This window comes from Solanum pennellii, chromosome 4, assembly GCF_001406875.1.
Source record: "Solanum pennellii chromosome 4, SPENNV200".
NCBI classification, from domain to species: domain Eukaryota; kingdom Viridiplantae; phylum Streptophyta; class Magnoliopsida; order Solanales; family Solanaceae; genus Solanum; species Solanum pennellii.
The window spans coordinates 64,847,277-64,854,920 of record NC_028640.1 but is presented as its reverse complement, the minus strand read 5'-3'; positions in this window follow the sequence as shown (position 1 = coordinate 64,854,920).

Sequence of the window (7,644 nt, the reverse complement as noted above, 5' to 3'; positions counted from 1 at the left end):
ATTCAAAATAATAGGTGTCTATTTCCTATATATGTCAAATTAATTACTTCAGTTGTCATTAATAATTTTGCTATTTTCTAGATCACTGCAACATTACATATGTTAGATAGGACGAGATAAGACAAATGTCACACCAGCAATTCGAAATCTATTACCATCAAATTAACAATGACACACGACCAATATCAAGCTAAATCGAATATGTTAAGTAGCTATTATAGTTCAAAATTAAATCTAACCATTCTATTCAATTCACTTCACAAGTGATAAAGGTAACTCCATTTCTTCTAGATATTATGTTGATCAGCAGCCCAAAACAACAATAGATCAGACACACAATACATGTCAGTCTCAGACAACACCCCAACAATACAAGCAGTATTCCTTTCATGCCAAATTCAATAGGTGATAAAGGAAAAAACATTCCTTCTACCAGTAAAACTAATCGAATGAAAATCACACAAAAAATGATTTGAGCAACACATGTAAGAACTTACACAATCATGTAAAATCAAACATACATGAGTAGTTTGTACAATGCGAACATATTTGCATACATACATACATAAGTATTACATCTTTTGTTTAAACGTACCAAAAAATGTTCCTCTTATAGAGAAAAGTCAATTGCGAAGTGCATTGCGAACAGTGGGAAAATATATATTAGCAACCCAAACAATAGCACATCTAGAAGATGAACATCCACATTTGAAAAGAAAGCCTAAAATTAATTGGCTGTTTAGAGCATTATTTGAAGAGTCTGAAGCTGGAGGTACATTGGAAAAACACTATTCATATCTTACATAATTTGAACATTCAATACCTTTATGAAATTAGATTCTTAACATATATCTCTTTCTCAATATTTATATATGTAGGAACTGTAGTTTATAATTTATCTTTATCATATCTGCACATGCTAAAAATCGTCCCAGAATGCATTTATTGTGCTGCAAAAAGATTGGAATATGAACCTTCAACATTCTGTTGTGCAAGCGGATATATCAAATTGGCAACTACTGAAGCACCAACAAAACTATACGAAATGTTTGTGGCATCTACTCCAGACGTCGTAGAGTTTTGCAAAAATATTTGTGCATATAATAGCATCTTTGCTTTTACATCTTTTGGTGTAACCTGGATAAGGAACTAGCATCTGCAAGAAAAGAAGTGTACACATTCAAGGCACAAGGTCAAATTTATCACGATCTATCATCATTGGTACCGCGTGATAACAAATCCCTGTTACTCCCAACTATACTTCTTTGATAAAGACAACGAGTTGACCAACAGGCTATCAAAGGTGAATGAAGGAATTCTTTCAGACCAAATTGTAAAAATGATCAAACAGGTAATGTAGGGTAACCCATATGCACAAATATTTATCTAATTAAAAAATCAAACAAGTTTCCACAATTTTCAACTTCGTGTTGCTGCAAAGGCCTATTTGGATCAACGAGTGTACAACACACCCTCAGTAAGCCAAGTAACAACAATTTGGATCGATGAAAATAATCCAAATACACCTTTTGATCGAGAAATAATTGTTCAATGATCAGTCAGGGTACAAAGATAGAGTAAAACACTATTTTGGTTGTTATGACCCTCTTTAATATCCTTTGCTATTCCCAAGAATTGAAGGTGGATGGCATCAAGGAATAATAAAACAGAGCAAAAAACTACATCACAGAAGAAGTACTCACTCTCCAACTATAACCAATCAGCCGATGCAATATTAGCCAACGAGGATCAAGGTAAAATATATCACCTTATTCTCTCTTATAACAAAAATTAAGTCATGTTCTTCACAAGTTCGCAACTGATAAAAAAACACATAGACGATATAAAAAATACTACCAAAGACGTACAAAATATAATTATAAGAAAATACATTTTTCTATTATACCAATATGGTAACTAATATCAAATAAAAATAATATTAATATGATTTCTTACACTTATAGATATCTACAGCGAGACAAAGGAAAATGTTTCTCGAAGAGAGTACTAAGTTACAACTACGAGGAACAGAGATGTTAGTTTTACTACTATGTGAAAGATTACTACAATAATTTATTGTTGACATATACATAAAATTGGAAATAACAAGTCTAGAATATTTCACAAAGGAACAATCAAATTTTAGAAAAGAGATTTATCAAGGTATTGTTGATAGTGTCAGCGCGGGAGAATGCAGGGAGATAAAATTGCGCAAAGAATACTACTTCCATCATCTTTTATTGGGGGACCACCAGATATGAAAAAATATTATATGGATGCAATGTCTTTGGTACAACATTTTGGCAGGCCAAATCTGTTTATAACAATGACATGCAATCCTGACTGTATTGAAATCCAATAAGAAATGCGCCCCAGACAGACTCCTCAAGATAGACCTGACTTGGTGACACAAGTATACAGAGCTAAGTTGCAGGATCTAAAGGACCAAATTTTCAAGAAAGAAATATTTGGAATTGTTGTTTCTCGTGTATTCGTGGTAGAATTTCAAAAAGGGACTACCACACATACACTTCCTTCTCATATTAAAAGAAGGGCACAAGATCAAATCAGAAGATCAATAAGATAGGTTTATCTCAGCATAGATTCTAGTTAAATATGAGTATCCTATCTTGCATAAATAGTGCTCAGGCATATAATGCATGTTCCATGTGGAAACAAACGTTCCATAAAAAAAACGCATGCAAAATGGACAATGTAAATATCATTATCCAAGATCATACAACAAAAAATAAATCCAAGCAAAGGATGGATATCCAATATATAAAAGAAGAATGGATAATAGAATAGAGACTGTTCATGGAATGAATATGACAAATCAATGGGTGATACCTTATAGCCCTTATCTCCTTACAAGATACAATTGTCACCTTAATGTTGAGGTCTTCTTAGGAGACAAAGCAATAAAGTATCTATACATTTATATATATAAATGTCATAATCGGTGTGCAGTTTATGTTCAGTATGATGATGGTGAAATGTTATTAACGAAATACAAACATTCAAAGATGCGCGATGGGTCTCACCGCCTAAAGCACTATGGATAATACATAAATTCAAATTGACTGAAATGCAACCTGCAGTCATCAACCTTCAACTACATCTCCCAGGAAAATATTCAGGTACACATATTAATGCATAATAATATACATTTCCTTTTAAGAATAATTTAATAGTCAAAATACAAATACTAACTCAAAACAAGATCACTATATTTTACTGGAAAAAACAAAATTTTAAAAAATGACATCGCCTGGAATGGTGTCAAGCAGACAATTTAATCGAGTATTTTAGAATGTGCTCAATTGAAACTGAAGCACAAACATACCTTTATAGAGAATTCCCAAAGTATTATGTTTGAAATTCAAAGGTAAAGACTTGGAAAAAAGGGAAAACAAGATATATAATTGGTCGCACTGCAATTGGTAAGCCAGATGTAGTAAATTATAAATTCATACACATTGATAATTGTTAAACTTATTAATTAGAACATATTGACTACATTATACAGTGAATCCTCGAGAAGGAGAAAGGTATTATTAGCGGCTGTTACTAAACCATGTAAGGGGACCATTGTCAATCAATGACTTACTCATGGTCAACGACAAAAAATGTCAGACCTTCCAAGAAGCAGCCAAAGAAAATGGGTTACTCGAGTCCGACAATAACATATCAAAATATTTAAGAGAGAATGTTGTCTTTAAAATGTCATTAGCTCTCCGAAGTTTGTTTGCTACAATTTATGTTCATTGTAACCCAACAAATATTAGAAAGCTCTGGGATACTTATTACGAGGATAGATTTGAGGACTTCAACAAGCTATATGGCAACTCACACAATACTATACTACAATCTACTCTGAATAGTATTAATAATTGTTTGCAAAGTATGGGCAAGAGCATAGGCATATATGACATTCCTCAACTAGATCACAATTTTCTCAAAGTTGGTCCATCAGAATGTAGAGAAATAAATAAAGAAATGTATGTGCAGATACCTACAAAAGATTTGGTGCACAATCACAATTACATCCAAAACAACATCATGCTTTTACAAAAATAATGCAAACAATATATGCTGGAACAACTGGAATATTCTTTGTTGATTGACTTGGGGGAACTGAAAAAACATACTTATAACGTGCATTACTTGCCAATGTTAGATCAAGAGGTATGATAGGTTTGGCAACAATAACCAGTGGCGTAGCAGCTTTAATCTTACCAGGAGGACGTACAACACACTCGAGGTTTGAGATCCCTCTTTAAACAAATGAATCAACTATGAAGAACATGTCAAAGCAAAATGGTGGTGCCAAATTGATTAGAAAAGAAAAAATGATTATACGGATGAAGAACCAATGGTCAAACTACAAACAATAGACACAGTCAACAGGAGCTTCAGAGACACAATGGACATCGATAAACCATTCAGTGAAAAAGTCATGATTTTTGGAGCAGATTTTGGACATGTGCTACCAGTAGTTTCAACATCAACTAGAGCAGAAATTGTAAATGCAAGTTTGGTCAAATCATATCTCTGGTCTTTGATGTAGAGGATTCAATTTACAAGAAATATGAGAGCAAGAACAGATTCAACATTCAGTGAGTTCTTACTTCAAGTGGTAACGGTGATGAACCGAGAATAAGAGACAATTTAATCCTTCTCCCAGAACAGTTAACTATCAAACATTCTTAGGATGCAATTCCAGAAGAATCCATAATAAAAGAGATATTCCAAAACCTGCAAGAAAATGTTGCTACGGCAAAATATGTCACTGAAAGAGCTATTTTAGCAAGCAGAAATGACCGCGTGGATAAACTTAATGACAAATTAATATCCCAATTCCCAGGTGAATGCAAGATATTCAATAGCTTTGACTCAGTAGAAGATGACACCAACAACTATTACCAAGAAGAATATCTAAATACTTTAACATCAAACGGTCTCCCGCCACATAGGTATTGAACATAATATATTACAAGCTACAAGAGGCGGTAAAAATATAAAAATGGATAGATTTTGACATATCTTATTAAATGCAGGTTAGAATTGAAGAAAAATGCACCTAACATGTTGCTAAGGAATTTATACCCTTCAAGTGGCTTATGCAATGGCACACAAATGATATGTCGAGGCTTTTCCCAAAATGTCCTTCATGCGGAAATATCAAGTGGTCATTCGGCAACAAAACATGTCTTTCTTTCCAGAATGCAACTATCACCACCAGAAAATGAAGGATATCCATTTAAATTCATTTGAAATTAATTTCTGGTACGCCTTTGCTTTGCAACGACAATAAATAAAGCCCAAGGTCAAACAATTCACAATGTTGATTTGTATTTGCCTAACATGTTTTCTCACATAATCAAACGTACGTGGCACTTTCAAGAGGGGTATCTATATCTGTAACAAAAGTACTTGTCTTAATAGAGCAATCCAAACGTCAAAAGGGAACATACACAAAGAACATCATCTATAAGGAAGTTTTAGGTACGTCAACCCCATATACATATATGGTCATTCTAACACAAATAATTGACTATTTACAAATAGTTATACTAACAACATTAAATTGCTTCAAATCTCAGGTTTAGAAGACGCAAATAAACCTATGCAAACATAATGAATTTCTCAGTGACCCATAATCTTCAATGCGTTAATGTTATATTTAGAATAGTTCTTTGAGTACTATTATCAACTTTCTTAATATTGTATTCTGTTATAATGTTTTAATCTTATTATTAATAATAATTTACAGTACTTTCGTAGTTCTGTTTTGACACTTCATATTAACTGCATGTTGTTGTTCCTCCTTATTATTAAATGCATAAGTGAAATATTTTTCACTATACGAGATCACTAATAGCTCATGTAATCTTTAAAAGACTAATAAACACAATGTACGCTTCTACTACATCAATAATAATGCATCCACACATGACAACACTGCTTTACAAATGTCTCTTCACAGAGAATGATATAACTTAACATAGCTCACATGTGCAAGGCACGTGTTCCTGACTAGTATATATATAAAAGAGAAACATAGATAAGGTGATATGACACCTCTGTGACCTCTTTTTCTTTTTCTCCTTTTTTCCCATTTTTTCTTCATTCATTTTCATTAAATAATTTATTTATTAATTATAAAATTAAATCATATTTACTATTCTAATTATATATAATAAAACATTCATCTATAACATTTCCTACTTAAATAACATGTCTCTTCATATCCTCTCTAATTGTTCTTCTGATTTACATAATCTATGAATAACAATGATCTATGGAGATGTTTGTTGACACCAAATTTCGGTCTTATAGTTTTAAAATTAATACATTTTGAGTATGTTATTTTAAATAATTCAAAATACATGTTTTTGTCATTTTTATGAAATTTGGTGGTAATCATCCTTTTTCTCAAAGTATTAGGATTTTTATCGGTTGTTATGTTTATATTATTTTGTCACAGTCAGACGTTCAAATATTTTTTCATTTCTTATATAATCATTATTTCTGTTAAATTGCATTTTTTACATATAATTGATTACGTTCATTACATTTTTCATATTAATTTTTTCTCTGTTACATTGTTAATATTCATATAAATATTCTGCACAGTCTAAAAATTCATTCAAATCCGAATACAATTTACATAAATAAATATTTTGTCAATCAACAATTTTGAGTCACAACCTCAAGCCCATAACTTGGGCTCCCCATTTATGTAATAGTTGGTCCATTAGGTTTTGGGTGGTGGTCAATACATTTTAGAATTGGGATCCAATTTTCAGAATTATTTTACTTTATTTTTTTTCTACTGTTCATTGCTTTTCGGGCAACTTTTCGGCGGCCACCCAACCCCACTGGTCGACCCTCTTCTCTCTTTCTCTGTTTCCGACTGGCTCCAAGCCAAAGCAACATCACCACCACACACCACATTCCAACAAACAGCAAAATCCAGCCAAACCACCCTCATCTTTCCTTTCTTCTCCGACCTGTTAGGATCGGAAATAAGCAGGTGTAAACGATGAAGCTAGCAATGCAAACCTTGAAAGACCACGAGTAAGAAGACAACGAGAAATATATCAAAATAAACAAAGATTTAACGTGGTTCGGTCAATCGACCTACGTCCACAAAGGAGATGGGCCATCCACTATAAATATGAGAGTACAAATACAGAGAGAAACAACCTCAACCAAATCACTCGGAATACATGGGAGGTTCACACAAGTGATAACGTATCAAGCTTGTGACCCACAATTTCTCCCCCTAACCAAAACTCTCAACACCCTTAAGACTACATTGTGAATGCTGATTAAGTTAGAAGGAACATGTCTCTATTTATAGAGTCCTAAACCTTTTCCTACCAGAAAAAAGATTAGTCAATCCAAAACCTTTTTCTAAAAGGAAAACCTATTTATGGTAAGAAATTTAGGGCAAATAAAACCCAACAAATCTCCCCCTTGGCCTGAATTTCTGATAAAATAAATTTGTCCACCTTCTTCACTTAATCTTCAACAACTTGCTTCTCCTCTCCATAATCTCCTTTGCAAAATTTATGTCTCAACACAGAGAACCTCTCTGAAACAATTTCTCCAACAAAATCTTCATTACTGTCAAAA